We start from the raw sequence: 18,430 nt of genomic DNA, 5'->3' as shown, positions 1-18,430 counted from the left end.
GGTGGGGGTTCCCCGGGGAGGAGGCAGGTGGCGGCCGGGGCTTGGGGGGGGTGGCGAGGGAAGGGGCCCGGCGGGTGCCTGACAGCCGCCGCTTTGTGTCGGCGCGGGGAAAGCGGCACAAAGGAGAAGTTGGCTCGGGGAGGCGGAGGGGTCCCTCGCAGCCGGGGCACGGCCGGAAAGTTTTCCGGTGGGGGCGGCGTGCGGGGCGCGGCGATGCGGGCCCGGGCTGCGCCGGTGGTGGCCGCGGGGAATATTCTGGTAAGCGGCCGCCGAACCCCTGCGGAAGGGTAAAACCGGGGATTTTCTCGAGCAGTGCCGCCCGAACGGCAGAAAAAAAAAAAAAAGTTGGAATGACACGTTGTGTGCCCAGGAAGCGCGTCTCGGGGGGTTGGGGTGGGAATTGGCCCTTCCTCCCCTGGCCGTGCCCTGTGTAGGAAGCTGCCCGAGCACGGGTAACTGCCCGTCCCCTGTGGAGTTTGCTTCCTCGGCTCCGCTAGCTCGGGGTTTTTACAGTTTATGGATCGCTGTGCGCATCTGAGTTATTCTGTGAATTAACTCGGCGCTGCCGTGCTCTTTTGTTAGCTCAAAACTTGAGTGAACTCTGTTCCTTTTGTGTGCGGTGAAGCGATGTGTGCTCCCGAGAAAGTGGTGTTGCGGCCGCACGTTCTGTGCGGGTTCCTCACGTGGAAAACGCCGGTGCCCTTTATGGATACAAACCTCCATGGTCCATCCCGTGCGTGGCTTATGTCATCTGGAGCCGGGCATGGGCATGGAGGCATCCAAAAGGGCAGAGCTCGTGCAGGGCTCCTTTCTGAAAGCATTTCTGCCCCTGCTTATCAGCGTCAGTACCACAGAGGAGATGTTTGTGGTACCGTGTGTGTGTTGTTAGGACTAGAAGTGGAGTGAAATCACTCTGTAACTCATAGATACTGGTATTTTTCAGATCTGGAATTGAAGTTGGGTGTCCCACCCTGGTCGACCTCAGCAGCTGTGTCCTCGTATCTGACTTTCTCCTTGAAACTTAGCTAGACCGTGTTGCTTTCGGGAGCAGTGCATAAATGCAGACATGGGAGGCACCTGCTAAGACTACAGTTGTAATTAGCAAATATCTGTATGTAGGCCATGAAGCAGATCTGGGCTCGTTATACTGTCAGCTCTCCTTGCAGTTGTTCTGTCAGTGCATAGTTAGCTGCTGTATGAGCCTTTTACCTCTGCAAGATAGTATTTCGAACTGCTGTTACAATACAGAGGTGTACAAAATCTCTTTTGCTGTGTTTCTCCAGAAACAGAAGCAGAGTTAGTCCATGGTTATCTGGACGGTCCTTTATGTTTCGTCCTTACTGTTAAATATATAGTAAATTCAAAACTCCAGCCTTTGCCTTGCTACTTGTTAAAAAGGGAGCTCGTTCATTTTTTCTTCTTCCTCTGCTTTCTCCCTAGTTTCTTGCCTAGCTGTGTGGTAGCATTAAGGAAAGGTGTTTGCGCTCTTATGTGTCACCTCGCATCTACTGTGTGCTAAAGAAGAGGGGACGAGGTCAGCAGCATCTGCTTTGTTTCCAGGCTTTGTTTTTTTTTTTTTTTTTTTTGGTGTGTGTGTGTGTGTGTGTGTGTGTGTGTGTGTGGCTGCTGACATGTTATTCCCTTGCTCACAGTGCCCCTGGCTTTCCTCAGCAGTAACTATAACATTAGCAGCTGGGAAAGAGATGTTCGGATAGTGCAGTTTGCTGGTTGTTGCCTTGAGCAGCAGCAGAAAGCTCCTGCAGGTATCTCCTTTTTTGTACTACATGAGCATAAAAGCTGCTCCAGACTCACAGAAGCAAGTGCTCTTCACTTTATACTTGGGGCAGGTTCACAGTCAAACCCAAGAGAATCTGAAGGCTATGTATGTTCTGGAAGATACTTTCTGTTTGTGCCAGGGATCTGGGGGTGTCTCAATGGCTGTTCCCTTTTTTCTTCCCCGTGCTCTCAGAAATGGAGATGGTGGAAGGAAAGTGTGGATGAAAGTGAGGTGCTGCTGGGTTGGCATGGTAAGATGTACAATGAGGTTCTGGATGCACTGCTCAGATGAAGTAGGTCATCTTGCACGCTGGAGAGGATGTGTGGAGAGCTGAGGCTCTCTGCAGGCAAGCTGCTGTCTGTTTCTGCTGAAATAATAAACTTTTGAACAATATGCTTTATCCCTGTGTTTACTAGGCGTACAGAAATGTTGCTAAACAGTAGCTTCCGCGTGGTGAGACTTCTCCAGCCCCTGAAAGTCAGGTATCCTTAACAGTTCCTGGATTGGAAGGCCTTCACGGGAAGCGGGGATGGTGCTTGTGCCGTGGCAGATAGCATTGTTTCTTCCTCTTAAAGCATACAAATGATGCCTATGCGATTAATTTAACCAGCAGGCTGTTGTACGGTTCTCTGAAAAAGACACTGCATGTGATCCTGGTGACTTCTCCCTTTTGAAAAATGCCTTTTCGTTTTGCTTTGCAAAGTTATGAAGATTGGCCCAGGTGTACTTAGCTTTTTTCTATTTTAAGTAGTTGCATTGAGTTTTTTTTCTTGCAGATTCAATTAGACCCATTAGTAATCGTAACTTAGTCATCTGTGTTCTGCCCAATTAAACTGTTGCTCTGTTCAGTGATGGGTTCAGTGATTCTTCCAAGTGTGAAGTTGTGTGTTTTTTTTTCCTAGAGTAATCTTTTATTCCCCATCATAAGGATTCTTAATTATTTCGTAAATGCTAATGAAATGAGTAAATTGGAAGCGCACTGAGATGTAAAATACGTGTTTTTATTTTTGTTGAGTACATGTGACACAAAGAATGAGTTTGTCTCTCACTGTTAACAAAGTGAATTCTTGTTTTAAAACCAGCATAGATAGCTTTATGGGCAATGAAATGGTTTGGCAGGGTATGTTTTTATTGTAAATTTTAGGATGCTAAGGAATAAATCTCGATTAGAGAATGGCAGCACTTTGCATTTAAAATTATTGCAGGTTTTGTAGGACGGTTTCAGAAATAGTAATGTTGAAAAAACTATCTGTTAGAGGATGCTGAGATGTGCTGGTGGATCCAGGGTTTGTTCAAAGTTGTAGAAACTGCCTGTGTGGCTTAGAGGCTTTTTCGCTCCTGATCTCATTAATGAGTTAATATGGTGACCTGTAACTAATATTGATTACTCTGGGAAGCAGATAGGGGGGTGAACATACTGGGCTTGCAATAGATACCTGAATTATTAAAATAATAATAATAATAATGTTGCTTCTCTCTTATAACAATGACAGAGTAGTGCAAAATAAGTGCAATATAGGTGTGTTTTTAGTCTAAGCTGAAGAAACTCAATCCAGGTTTACTCATTCTTAATTCATTTAAGTTATTGTCTGCAGAGTGTGTGCAGTTCTGTTGATTGGCATGAAAACAGATGTTGAGATACGCCACCAGTAAAGGATAGCTGAAGCTGTATTGTAGAAAACCTGGCATATTTAATGCATTTACAAAAGCAGATAGTCTCCTTTATTAATATATATATATATTTTATATATATATATACATATATATATATATATATATAATATAATCATATATATATATATATGATTTTTTTAAAAAAATATTTTTAAAAAATATTTTTAAAAAATGATTTTGGAACCCAGGTATAGCTGGATGGTAACTCATTACCGTGATGTTTCAGCAGGTTGTGCTGTTTCGACAGGTAGGATGTTCTCTTCATCTCTCAAGTCAGGAGATGCCTAAAGCCTTGTGTTTGGATTTGTGCAGATCACGTTTGCACATTTTAGCCAAAATGGATCAATAATCAAAAATAATTGAGCAGGGAGATTACTATCGATAATTATTGTATTATGTGATTATTATTTCTTTGGTTGAAAGACAAGATTTGCTTTCTGCCCCTTTTACAGTTTTATTGTGTTCTAGAAGTGTGTTCACTGTGGGGCCTGAATAAGGAGAAACTGCAGAGATGTGAAAGCAGATAGCACAGTTTGCTTACAGCTGGTGCCTCTCTTCCCAAAGCAGGTGCACTGAGTCCCTTCGTACTAGGGTGCCAGCAGCTGCTGTAGGCCTCTCTTGGCTGTCTTTGTCCAGGTTACGCTGGATCAGCTCGATGCAAATCTGGGATAGCAGACAAACTACAAGACAGTGGGAGGAGGGTTAGCAAAAAGGGGCTTTCTGCTTTTGCTGGGGCGAGTGGGTGTGCTGCTTGCAGTGCTGTGTTTAAAAAATATGCTTTGTAAGATCTTGTTTTCCTTTTTTGAGCTTTTTTGTGTTTTAAAGAAAATGAAAGAGAGTAAGCTGTTAAAAATGAGTTGAGTTCTCATGTGATTTTTATTTTGTTTTTCCTTTTTAATTCTTATATTAAAGAGTAGTCATTGGGCACAGAAATTCTCCTTCAGAATGAAAATAGACTGGTGCAGGGTGTGCAGCTTTTGGAAGGGAATGGAGTTGATTAAGTATTCAAAATGTAAGTTGAATGTATGGGTATAAATACAGAATTTTCTAACTTATCTTCATCAAATTTAGGTTGAATCACAGAATCTTAGAACGACCTGGGTTGCAAAGGACCACAATGATCATCTAGTTTCAACCCCCTGCTATGTGCAGGGTCACCAACCACCAGACCAGGCTGCCCAGAGCCACATCCAGCCTGGCCTTGAATGCCTCCAGGGATGGGGCATCCACAGCCTCCTTGGGCAACCTGTTCCAGTGCGTCACCACCCTCTGTGTAAAAAACTTCCTCCTAATATCTAACCTAAATTTCCCCTGCCTTAGTTTAAAACCGTTCCTTCTTGTCCTATCACTATCAACCCTCATAAACAGCTGTTCCCCCTCCTGTTTGTACTCTCCGTTCAAATAATGGAAGGCCACAATGAGGTCTCTCTAGAGCCTTCTATTTTCCTAGCTAAACGAGCCCAGTTCCTGAGTCTTTCCTCAAAGGAGTGGTGCTGCAGCCCTCTGATCATCTTACTACTTGAACTAAGTCATCTTTTTTTTTTTTTTTTTTTGTATACTGATTAAATTTTACTTAACTATATTGTAAAACTGTCTCTTTGCAGGCTTAGGACAGAAGAGAAACAGTAAATCCAACTTGTACTTATTCTACCCATGGAGGGTTAAATTGGTGTGTTACTCTGAATTTCTTCAGGGCATTCTGGACTAATCAAACGCTTTAAGGAATGGCAATAAATTAAGCCTCCCGTTTATCAAAGCCTGGCACTGATAACAACAGAGAGGGATTCCAGGTATTGATTGGTGTGACCTGGTTTTAATGCACTGGGAGCACCTTCAGCGTAGCATACCATGTCTATACTTTTCCTTCCTGTTCTCACAATAGCAGTGTATTCATTACATCTGTTTTTTTCTACACCCATCGTGTGTCCTAACTTGGCTTCCAGTGCCATCGTGGGCTGCTTCAGACGAAGTCACTTCTGGTTTGACATCCTACTGATGTCTCTTGCAGAAAGTATTTTTGAACCTTGTAATGCGGAGGGAAAGATACATGGCTGTATGGTGTGTTCTAGTGCTGAGTTGTGATAGCTGTCATGACAACAAATCACATGTTCATTTCCTTGAATGGATGGTGTGCCTCCAAACGTACAAAGAGTGTTATCAAGTTTGACAGGTCTGGAATGATGACATGCCGGGGAACCCGGGGGCTTGGGCTGAATGAATGTTGCGCCTGGCTTCACAAAACCTATTGCTGGTTTGTTCAGGTAGAAAAACAGATGCCCCTTCAGGCTTTGTTTCTTGTTTTTGTGTGCTTTTTTTTTTTTTTTTTTTCTTTTCTTTGTTTTATTTGGTTTGATATTTTTTTTGAAAAGTTCCTTGGTAATTTCAGACAGTTTGCAAGAGGAACAGAAGAAAAAAAAAACATACGTAGCCTTTGTGCAGTCACTTTGAAGATTCCTCTGTTTTGAATTCTTTCATTATTCGTAGTGAGAGCTTCAGGAAACCCAGAAGGACAAGTGTCCAGTATTTTCTAGGTCAAGAACAGGTACTTTATTTACTGTTGTTTTTTCTTCCAGTTTTTGTTCCTGCTGTCCATCAGCAGTGTGCTAACACCTCTGTCTTAGTTCTGCAGTGGAGAGCAGGGCAGGGAGCTTGCAGCTGTAGAGATGGGCTGGGAGCAGGGATGGTGGCACACATGTTTTATTTGTTCTGTTTTTGGCCTTGGCTGCTGCTTATTCATAAAGTTACACTTTCGGTTGGACAGCTGGTTTCGGTCTAACCGGACTCCAGAAGTCTTGTCAGGTCGAATACAAACCTGTAAATACTGACTTTCTGTATTTTGTATGAGAATGTTGCACTGGATTATAATCCCTAAGATTCTATTACTGTCTGGCTCAGGTGGTATCCAGCAGCAGATTTAATGAATGGTGGATTTCTTCTTTTTTAATTATTATCTTTTTATTTTGAGCTGTGCTTTATTTTTGTCAGCATCACTGACTGTGTCTACACCACAAATTAATTAAAAATTACCACAATTTAGCTGCTGAATAAAAATATCGTTTTTATGTCCTTAGTCTTTCCTACTAGAGTTCCGTGGGATCCTGTTGATGCAGTGCCTTTGGTCCTGTAAGCTAAGGCATAGCATTTTTCCCACTTGAGTATTGAAATGTTGTGAAAGTCTGTGCTATTTTTGGAGGTTTGTGGTTTTAATTAAGAATGTTTTTGTTCCAGTCATAAAAGCAATTGGCTACAGTATATCTTGCTTAAATTTGTTTTCCTTTAATCATTACACGTTGAATACAAAAATATGTAGATTTTTACATCAAAAGGGAATGTAAGGCATTTAGAGTATAAACATACTGAGCTTCACCTTTTCTGTCTTTCAGAGGAAAGATTGAAAGAAAAAAATGATGATCGGTATCCTGCCTTTAAGTTTGTTGGCTGTGCTTCTGCTAGTGCTGTGTGGATAACAGAAATAATTATACTGTGGACTATTCATAAATTCACACTGTTTTGAATTCCATTTAATTCAAATAGAGGGAAAAGTTAATGCTAATATCCCAAATAATTAATGCTATAATAAAGGATCTGCCTTCCACTTGACACTGAATGACTTATGTTCTGTTACATCAAAAAACTTAAATCATTTTGAGCATTCAATATTAAAAATCCTGTTCATGAATATTAGAAATTTAATCAGATATCTCAGTAAGGACTGTGTGGATTGTATTGGGCTTAAATGTGGGTAATAATAGAGCTTGTGTTTAGCGTGAGTATCAAAATATGACACGTCATTTTTATGAGCTCTGAGGCTCTTAAGGGATATGTGGGGAATCATAACAAACTGAAATGTTACAGACCTCCTGTGATGGGGATCTGCTGCAGTCTGAGTAGTGTTGTTACTGGGGGCTTTGTGTGCCTTCTGCTGTTAGCTCTGCCTTGTACTGACAGTTGTGTCCCACTACGATCTTTTCCATTTTTGCTGACCTGAGATCCTGTATGTCTGTTTAGTTCAGATATTCCCTTCATCTGCTGGAATGTCAGGAAGACAGGTTGTTGTGGCTTTGTCAAGGCCGGGCTGGCTGTGGCTCTGGGCAGTGTGGTCTAGTGGTTGCTGACTGTGCACATAGCTGGGGGGTTGAAACAGGATGATCATTGTGGTCCTTTTCAACCCGGGACAGGCTATGATTCTTTCTTTGGTTTTGTATCTCAACTTTCCTGTTGTTACTGCGATCCTGTGAAAGTGCAGGTATGTGCTTAACTGCTGCTATTGGTCCTAATGCAATGCATGTCACTGCCTACAAAACAGAAAGCTAAGCCTGTAAGCCTGCCTTCTCAAACAAGAACCAAAATGTCTGCTGGTCAGCTATTTTTTTTAGCTATGTATTTCTCAATTTGTCCAGGCAAGTACATTAAATTACATGCAGAACTTCTGTCTGCAGTGTTACATAGCCAGCTTATTTTTACTGCCTTTACACCTATTCATTGTGTATGACATTACTCTAAGAAGTCATGTGAAATCAGTGGGACTGCTGGTAGGTTAGCCTTGTTTAATGAATGATAGCACTGAGATACGAAAGAATGGATCAAGCAGGAGTTGATAGAACGCCTGCTGAAGGTAATGGAAGTTCTGCGTGGGCAAGAAGGGACAGATTGGTTTTGTATATAAAAGTACAGTGCAAGAAAAGCCCTCAAATGTAATGAGGATTATAATGTCTGTTTTGAAAGAAACAAGATGTGTGTTAATGCAGGTAATTGAAACGACCCGTTTTTAAAATTCTTTACTTATGTTTTGACTGTAATATGGTGTCTAATGGTGTAACTAGATTTAGTTTCTGTGATAAATACATTCTCAGGTTGTTCTTGTGATTTTTGTTCTATTCTTTGATTTTCTTGCTTCTGGATGGATAATTTTAGTGGTCATGTGGTTGGGCAGTTGGATTCCACATTTCCACAGTTACTCTAAAACGGAGTTGAGATGCGTTTTAGATGAAATCCATTGGATCTTACCTGTAATCATGCTTGCACACTTAAATGTTTTCATCTTTACCCACATTTTCTGCTTGCATCTTGAGCTAACTGTAGAAAACACATTTTTAAGATGCAAGTACCAGGCTGACAAGGTGTACCCTTTTCAGTAAAACAATTGTCAAGTAGCTGGTGATTGCAAAGCCTTTCTTGCTATTAGCTGTGTAAAGAACTACTTGGCATTTCTAGTTCCAGGTGCAGCTGGCAGTTGAAAAATTGTTTTTCTTTATACGAACGAGACGTTTTTGACAAAGGAGCAATTAGGAATGAGTAACTGTAGGACTGCTGTGTGCCACCTCTGTCTCCTGCGCTCACGTAGGAGGTGTCTGTAAAAGCCCAGGGCAGGGCTTGTAAACCGTGAGCCGTTCAGAACCCAAGCATGTGAAATGTACTGTCATACAGCTTCAGCTGCCACCCACCAGCTCTCATCCGAAGTAGGGAGCGAATCTTATGGCAAATCTCATGTTGTCTTTCAGTTTTGTGACTTTTTACTTCTTTCTTTTCCATTTTGCTAGGTTTTATGCACAGTTATGATTGGAACAGCCTTGACAGTGAGTGGATGTATTTTTGGGTTGTCTGTAATCTATTCATAGGATAGAACTGTTTTAGCAATTAAAAAAAAAAAAGTCTTAGATAAAACTAAAAAAAAAAAAAAAAAAAGGCAAACAAAAAAAAAGAAAATCCAAACCCTCCTATGCTTGTTTAATTACACTCATTTAGGTCTCAAATGAGCAAGATTAGTCTCGAGCACTGCAGTTGAAAATCATGTACAAAAATACAGTGGGCGAGGTCTCTGAACTGAGCACAGTTTATCTGCACTTCTGATCCCTTGATTACAACACTTCTGTAGAATTGTTTTCAACTCTTCCTTTAATGTGTTCTGGCATCGTGCGAGGATATTAGGTCGGGCTCAGCTGGAAGGTGGGCTCCCTGCATGTTTCAGTCAATAAATGCTTTTCTGCAAATAAAAAGCAGCATTTTCACATTGAGAACAATTGTAATGTTTTACCTTGGTTTGCATCGTTTTCAATGAATTGCATTCAAGTGCTGTACGTTAGCAGAAAGCAGAAATGAACACTTCATTCTGGAGCAGTCCTGGGGAGCAGCCTGTGTGGCTCCGCAGCTGCAGCGCAAGCATGGTGGTAGAATGTTGTCTTCACTTTTGTCCCCTGCAGAGCTCCTGCAGCCCCTTGCCCTATCCCCTCTTTCAGAGCAAGTGTGTGTGCCTCCTGCCCCTCACCTCCCTCCTGTTTCCTTCGCAGTGCCACGTGGGTGCTGGGCATTGCCTTAGAAATGCATGTGCTCGGATGAATGTGCTTTCTGAGTAGCAGGGTGGCATCCTGCTGGTGTGTCACGAAGCCCCGTGTCCCATAGTCCCTGCTGAAGTTATTGTGGAGGCTCACATATCCTTCATGTCATTCCTTTAAATTAACAGCTGCAGATGGGGTTTGGATGAGGATATTTTTGTTCTTGCTACGTTGGCTTGCTATTCTAAGCATGTCATGCCACGCTAGCCATGGAAGTGCTGTCCTGTGCCTGCTTTGTCTGTTTGGGCTGGGAGTGACCCCACAGTGTCTTACAGATTCTTCTGCTGGGTATCACGCTTCCATTTTCTACCTACGTCTGTATGTGCATGCAGCCTGGAGCTTGGGAATGATTTGGTAAATCATTGTATCTTCAAATTGGGGTGGCACTTAGCAGCGTGAAATGGCTTTGGACTAAAATGAATCATAAAACTTCCCTCCCTCTGCCATCCCACCCTTTGTCGTGTCCTAGGGAGCAGTTTGTGTCCAAGTCGGCTCCGGATCTCACTGTGGTAGGGGTTAAGGGCAATGGCAGACATGGTCATTCCGAAGTATTTGTTTTCCAGTGGCTAGATAGTCTCTTAATATTTCTCCAGAACTTTGTTCTTTTGTACTGAAACGTAGCTTGGGCCATTCAACTTGTAGATGCGCTTTAATGTGCTTGGCCACAGCTACTGATTGTGAGGCTCTTACAACACCAATCTGCAACGTTGTTTCTAAAGAGAGGTAAAGAAAAGTGGTAGGAGAGCAGAAATCCTCAGCTTAAAGAGAGTGAAAAGAGGGATTCGTGATTTGCGCTCAGTAGTATTAAATGCCTTTGCAGCTTTTAAAAATAAAAAGTTCCCTTTGGGCATGCCTATAAGATGATGGTAATGGTAATGATTATTATTATTATTATATATATATTTTTTTTGGAAGATGTTTCTTGGTGTCTGTCAGGTACCTCTGTGGGGCAGGCAAATACAGGTTGCTGACCTGCTAACCTTCGCTACCAACAACTTGCTTGTTAGTTTAGCTTCATAACAAGAAAAAGTAGAAAAGTGGTTTTTTTTTTTTTTTTTTTATAAATAAAATTACTAGGTGAATAAATTTGTTCATGAAGGAGAGGCTTTAATTTTTTTCTACTAGGTCTAATTTTTTATCATTATGTGTGGACTTCCAGAATGTGCTAGCTGAGATTGATCACTGGTGTGTGAAATGACCAAATTATAACAATGGAGAGTTTTCTGGGGTGAGTAATATATTTTCATATGTAGCTTCCAGCAATGAGTTTAATATGCTGAAGGCCACGTTTACAACACTTCTGTTATTGAAATGCAGTGCTCTGATCGTTTTTCTGCTGAACTTCAATTTAGAGCTTGATCTGTAAAACATCCAAGGAAAAAAGCATCAAAGCAAAAAATAGGAATTGTCTCAGAACGCGGGAAGATCTTTAAGTATAAAATTAAAATATGCAGAGGGCTTAAAGAATTACATAGAATACCTCAGAGGCTAAAGCTGTAAGTAAGAAAGGAAAATAGCTTAACTGGCATGTACCTTGAAGTTTTAATAGTTTGCTAACATTGGATCCAGGAAGTGAACTTGTACGTTTTTGTTGTTTATGCCTTCATTTCCCATCTCAACTCTTCTGGCTGTGCTTCAGCTGAAGGATTGTTACCATTTTAATCTTAGATCCCCAAGGAGTATATTATTACTTGCAGAGCTCTGGTTTGGTTCTCTGCTTCAGTTCAAAGCCACCCGTTGAACTCTTCCAAAAATGTAATAAACTGAGTTGTGATACTTAAACCACTCACACGTGAATATATTTGGTTCACTTTTCAGGAGACTTAGAGATGGGACTTGGGTGAGAAAAAAACATGTGAGAAAGAGAACAGTGATTAAAAGAATGCACATAGCTGAGAAACAGTTCTGTTTTTTAATGTTTTAGTTGCGATGTTGTGAGAATTGGTTTTTTTTAGATACTTCTGGCTAAGATGGGTTGTTAGGACCCAGGTGAATCCTAGATTGTTGGCCATGAATCTGATCACGTCATTGACAGTGGCTCTTAGCTTTGCTTCAAAGGAGGGAGCTCGTACAGACTAGAACCAACCCCACTGTAAAAGGAAGGCAATAATCTGCCTGCTGCAGATGGGTACGATGCTAACGTATTCATTACAGTGCAGTTAACAAGTTGGGTCTAGCTGTGTGACTGTGCCTGCATGAGCGGTGGGACATGGAGCAATTGCTGCTGACAGTGCGGGCATAGCACTGGGAGGATGGCAGCTTGTTTGTGACTTCGTTCACTGACTTCTTCTCTGTTCTTCATACTCTATATTTCAGAACACAATACACACTGAACTTCAAACCGGTTGCTATCATGTTTGCCTGCAAGAAGAATTAAAGAAATTTCTTGTGCGTTATCCTGAATGCCTCCGTATATCAGGCTGAAGTTGTTCTCTCATTTACACTTCCCAAGTGGGATTTTCCTTTCTTTGCAGCAGGCCTAAACCTGTCAAATGCAGTCTTGGGTTCTGGAATTGTTCTAGCAACATCAGCAGATGGTTTCCACGCAACGCGCAAAACACATAGATAGTTCTGTAAAGTGTAGAGGTTTTGTTTGTTTTTGTTCTGCCTTGGAATAAGTCTTAAAAATTTCAGAAAATCCAGCATGCTTTGCTTGTCTGCTGGGCATGGTAAAACATTGCTTTAACATCTGAAAGCTGCTTTTCATCCCACCCACAATCTCATCATACCTAAAAAGCCCAGATACTGGCTGAGGGGAACGGTCTGCTCATCAACCTTAACAGGCACAGTGATTTTTTTCTTCACTTCTTATCTTACAGAGGACCTGTATGCCTGCTTTAATTTCTATATTATTGTCTTTGCAGCTCAGCCCACACCTTTTCTTGCTTTTCTAGGAACGGTTTCCTTGGATGGCAACATCAGCAGCTGGCAGCAATGTGCTCATTATGCCTGGGGAAAAGCACCAGTGTTCTCAAATCACGCTGCCTCTAGAAGCAAGGAGTATGTACACTGTCACTGTTAGGAGATGTCAGTTGCAGGTATGCAGCAACCTTGTCTCTGGGTAGCTGGAAACACCTGTCAGCTGAAATGGCCAAGCAGATCCTGGTTTGGATGAACATGATGGATGAGTATACAGGAACAGTGGCTGTGCAGCGTTAAATATCTTGCTTACCACTGCTGTATATTGTTTCAGGTGCTCAGAAGCATTTTCTCCCATTTGAAGTGGGAGTGCTTTTGTTTGGTAGCATCCTTCCCTTGTCTTGCATATAGAAATCTTATGGAAGGTCTGGATGACTGATTACAGAATCACTTGTACTTTGTCTTTCCAGCACCTCCACATCTTGGAGAAATTATGTAAATCTGCTTCCAAAACAAATTTTACTGTGGAATATACACACCGGAAGCTCTTCAAAGACTCTGGGATCCACCTGTCTGCACTAAGATTTGTGTTAATTTGGGTATTTCAAAACTAAGTACCATCCCCTTAGTGCTTCTTGTCAGTGGTTATTCCTCACTGCTCGTTTTCAGTTTTGGGGTAAAAAGGTTTGCTAAGGCAGCTTATTTTTAAGAGGCAACGTAAGGAGAAACAAGAAAGTGAAAACTGAGTGTGCCAGTAGGGGGAAAAAAAAATAATTTTATTTCTTTTTGTCGATATTGGAAAATATCATGATCTGTGATACTAACCTTGATGGAAGAAAAGAAAGAAGAAAGTAATTCCAGTCATGGAGGGTAATTCGATCACTGCTTGCCAATCTATGTCTTTATCTAAACCTATATCTGTATCTATTTTAAGAAAAAAGATGATTTCATCACAGAGTGCCAGCAGTGGAAAACAGATGTCCCTGCAAAGTAGCAGTTGTAGTAGGAAGATGAATTAGTTGCTTTGTACCTATGGTGCAGGACTTGATCACTTTGGCAACAGCAAGATATTTAGTTCAGCTCAATCAATTTTTTTTTTTGAAAGCTCACCTTAAATTGCTTGGTTTAGAGCCTCTGTGATTATTTCAGCCAGCAAGAGAGACTTATTTCTATTTCCAGGTTTAAAAAAAAAAAAATCTGTTTGCTAATTGTTCTGCAATTTTTTTCTGTGTTACTTTGTAACGTGCACCATTAAACTTAGTGTGCAGGAACGGGAAGAAATAATTATTTCTCCTTTGGTTGGTTCGTGCTGAAACAGCCATTAATTCTTCACCCCGATCCTCTGCTATTTTGCAGCTTGTAAATCATTGACTTGGTGCCACAAGTATGACACATCTGTATAATCTGAGTATCAATGTTTATGTGTTATTTCAGCTTCAGTCTCACTTAAGGCAAGTATAAATAACTTCATATAGTTGTAAAACAGTAGGGAAATGAGCCTCCACAAACTAATGTGTTAGATTTATTTTCTGGGGCGAATGAAGAGGTTCTTTGAAGCCTGATCAAAGCCTGAGCTTTCCAGTTGTGCGCAATGCGAAGTTGATGGCATTTCAATAGAGTCTGTTGGCTTCAGGAGTTGTGTTTTTTTTTTTTTTTTATTGGGGTTTTGTATCTCTGGAACCCATATTTAACATATTTCTGGAAATGACAAATGTGCTGCCATATGGCACACCAGATTTCAAGCCACTCTGAGGTGCGTGTGTGAATTTTAGAGTGCCTGGAAGAAATGAATGAAAACCACATTCTCAATTTTGTCTATTGCTGAGCACTGTAGGCAAATGAGGGGGGAGGCTTTGAAGTAAATTCAGCTTGAGGGTTTGCATGCTTAAGTCTGAGCTGCTGCCCTAATGCAGCAAGGTGTAGATGTCATTTACCAAAATGATCACTGATTTCAGTAGGACTATCAGTTTAGTGTGGCTGTGTTTGATGCACAGGGCCCAGCTCCGTATCTCTTAGCTTCCTTTTGCACTGTGTTACTGAATTCAGTCAGTCATTTTAAACCATTTTTATGACTTAACTTCTTTCAGACCTTAATGACCAAGCCTAATTCTTATGTATTATTGAACGGTTATTCTTGTGTACGTCCCCTTAGAAGGTTCTGTATTGATTGTATTTCAAGACTAGCTTTCTTAAGCTCTTGTTGGTTACTAAAAGCCTAGGGAGCTTTTCTGGAGATTCTATCCCAGTTTTTTTTTTTTTTTTTTTTTTTTTTAAACCTTAGAAACTCTATGAAAACTTTTTAAATGCAGAAAAGATGTTTGGGGAATATGGTTTTGCTTAGGAAAAGCATTTCAGTCTTGTGAAGAGCAAGCAAATAAAGTAGCTCATAATTAAGATTGCTTAGACACCTCTTCTACAGAATTGAAGACAGTGAAATTCAAAACTTTGCTTCTATAAAAAGAGAGGGAAAAAAAAAAAGGATTGTGACCTACATAATTCAAATGATCAGTGTTTTGCCTCAAAAGTTGCTTAACTGATAGAATTTGTTAAAAACTAATTCTGTCTTCCTGCCTTGATAAGAGATCGTTCGCTGGGGAAATTAAGTTACTCTGGTAAATCCTCCCCACCATTTTTTTTTTTTTTTTTTAAACTGTTGTACCTTGATACAGCAATTGTTCATAACTGTTTCCAGCCCGCAGCCTTTGTGTGTTTCCATTTGTACAGAACTCAAAGGCTTCTGATGCTACGTTTACTGTTGTGCATTCAGTCGTCTCCATAGCTCAGTGCTGCGTGCCAGGTAATTGCCGTTTCTGACCTTGAGTGAAAGCACGTTTAGTGCATTCTGGCTCAGTCAGGATGTGGATTGTGAGGGGCTGGTGGTTAGTGATGTAAGGCAATAGTTGTGCATGTGTGCGTAGCTACCAGCAGTTCTGCTGCTCTTAGCTCTGGTAGTGTCCCAAAGGAAGAACGTTTTCCTTTTCCTGGAACATAATCGATTCGTTAAGCCTGTGTGAATTAATACATCACTTTGATGAGGATTGAGGAGCAGGAAGGTGCGGTTTTCACAGGACAGTGAGAGCCTCTTTGGAGGCGTATGCTGTGCATTCTCTCGCCATGTACAGCTCATTGTCCTGGCTGAGGGAATCCTATTCAGAAATCATAGACTCATAGAATGGCCTGGGTTGAAAAGGACTGCAATGATCATCTGGTTTCAACCCCCCTGCTATGTGCAGGGTCACCAACCACCAGACCAGGCTGACCAGCCTGGCCTTGAATGCCTCCAGGGATGGGGTATCCACAGCCTCCTTGGGCAACCTATTCCAGTCTGTCATCACCTTCTGAGTGGAAAAAAATGGGGACTGACATGCAGCATGGTGTTCCTGATATAGCAAGTAGGTCCTTCTTTGAGATGCCATTCTCAGATTTCCACCTGGATGGAAATGCTGGCTGTGAATTGGCTTAAGAGGAGTGCTTCTATGCTGTGGGTATGTTAGTAAGTCTTTGTTTTATTCTTTTGTATCTTAATTTGAAAACTCGTCTCTCACTTCTAGAAATGTTGTATGTGATAACCTTTCTAAGAAACTCTGAAAATTGCTAAGTGTTCATTTATTCAGACGTGTGAAGAGTCCCTGTATGTGGAACTTTTTCATCTTATGCCTTTGACTTGGATCACAATTAGCAACAGCAGAATCTCCGCAGTTCTTTATCTTCTGAAGAGCTGTCTTGAATTCATTAGTATTATACTTTGTTTTTCAGGATTAAATTTCAAGCTGTCAAACACAAAACTTTAAGTAAAATCTGTGATGTTTTGGCACAATATTTAGTGTAGGTGGTTGGCATTTCCTATAAAATGTCCTTAAATTTATTAGCTCCTGAAGTATCGGCGTATCAAAAGGAAATCCTTACTTAGACAGTTACCAGCCCTTACTTTCTGTCAGATTGTTCTGTTAGATTTTTAAAATTGCTTATAAACAACATTAGTTTGTCATCAGCTTAATTAACAAAACTGAACCACACAGTGTTTCTTTATGTATTTTTCTTCTTTATGTATTTACGTATCTTTGCTTCTTTATGTATTTTCCTTGCCTGCCTGTACAAGGAGTCGTTAATTGTGTACAATCTGCATCTTTTTCGGTGTTTATCTTAAATTTTGCTGCTCTTGTCTTGTTTCTCCCTCAGTTTTTGTGTCACTCTTACCTTCCTATCTCAGTTTTCACACCAGTCTCCCACTCTATCATATGCCGAGGCGTGGGATCTTTACCAGTTGCTTATTACAAGACTAAATCTGCTATCCAAGCACTCATTTTGAAGGCATCAGCAAGAAGCAATTTGGCAGATCTCTCTGCAATAAAATTAAGAAGCGATTGCATGCCTATTCAAGCTTTGATCTAGATATTACAGGTAATGGCAGTAATGAGGATGTGATAGCATGGTTTAGCAACCAGAATGTATCTGCTGTAGATTTTGTACTCTGGTTTACACTTTTGGTGCTGTTTAGAAAAGCTCTGTAGAACTGAAGCAGAAGTCCCACTGCCAAGAGGCATTCAGTGTGCAAGTACTTCTAGTTCTCTAACTTCTCTATACAATTGTAGTTATGCAGGGTTTTGGTTTTTTAGGTTTAAAAAATAGTTGCTTTGAGCACTTGGCGGTAGTTAGTCAGTCCTTCAAGCTCTGGGGTGACTCCCACCCTACCGAGGGCTGCAGAAAGTCTGTGACTGATTTTTTTGGGGCCCCCATGGTCTCATTCTGGTTTTTGGTTATGCTTTCAAATGAGTTTGCAGGATACCTTCAGAGTTCACAGATGTGTGTTCGCTAATCATGTGGTTCACTCTTCAAGTTGACAGCATAAATTTGAGCAGTAGGTGCCAAGAACTTCTTAAAATCATGTGTCAGCTGATGTACTCTGCTGCTCACTAGCATAACTGTTCTTTCAGTAGGAGGCCTAACAGTTCTGCTGCCTCTGGGAGTTTTGGGAAAGCATTGATTGGAAGAAGAATTTTTCTGCCTGTGGGTATATTAAAAAGATTGATGAAGAAACAATGCTGCCTTGCTTTGAGGCTTCCTTCAGGAATGTGAAGCTTTATTCAACCGGAAGGAATTTTCAATCAACTTTTCTTTTAAGTGGCAAAGCTAAAATTGGCTTCAGCAACATAAATTATGCAAAGTATTTAACATCTTGCTGTCTAGCTTATAATTGTAGCACTGTCTTGTTCAGAAGTGTAGTACTGATCAGAAACAGCCATCCAAGTCCATGTCAGGGAGTTTTGGTGGATATGCATTTTTGAGGGTTGCTTTATTCTCCTACTTCCTTTACATCTCATAGTGAGATGATAGAAAAATAGTAAGCCTGATTTGCTTTGCTCCAGGTGTATTTTGAAATGCTGAATATTGTTTTAGCCTTCTTGAGATTATTAATACTGATCAGCAGGAAGAGTAAGGTAATTTTAGTTGAACAAATAGGTTTGCACGTGCAGAAGCAGTACAGCGAATTAGTAAAAGATAAGGTGAGAATTGGTTTTTGGCAAAGGAATGAATAACATGTACTTCATGAGGAGGGAGAACCAGTGTTAGATGATGTATTGTTCTTTTGGTCCTTAGAATTACTTCATCGTGGTAGGTTTACTTCTGATTGTTGGACCATTGTCAGAGTTTTGATCCTTTTTTGTATGAGCTGCCTGTTCTTGAATTGTTATTTCTATAATTTTTTGATACTACGTGTCAGATGTGCTTAAGAACTTGTAACTTGTTTCACTGCTTTCTTAAAGTATTTAGTGCTTCAAAAATACAG

The 18,430-nt window shown here is 40.9% G+C and overlaps 1 protein-coding gene across 3 annotated transcripts in view; it reads left to right on the top strand.

Moving 5' to 3' along the window:
- The first annotated feature begins 12,697 nt into the window (after positions 1-12,697).
- The window catches only part of NCK2 (NCK adaptor protein 2), a 69,507-nt gene continuing 63,774 nt past the window's right edge, over positions 12,698-18,430 (top strand). For 2 of the 3 annotated variants that reach the window (XM_042867491.1, XM_042867490.1), the window contains exon 1: positions 12,698-12,821. The gene's annotated coding sequence lies outside the window, so the exon portion shown is untranslated. The remainder of the gene's footprint in view (positions 12,822-18,430) is intronic. The other variant, XM_042867489.1, reaches the window with a different exon arrangement.

This window comes from Lagopus leucura, unplaced genomic scaffold, assembly GCF_019238085.1.
Source record: "Lagopus leucura isolate 7727_CA_CO unplaced genomic scaffold, USGS_WTPT01 Super-Scaffold_100001, whole genome shotgun sequence".
NCBI lineage: Eukaryota > Metazoa > Chordata > Aves > Galliformes > Phasianidae > Lagopus > Lagopus leucura.
The sequence above is the reverse complement of the archived record's forward strand: the minus strand, read 5'-3'. Positions and strand labels throughout refer to the sequence as shown.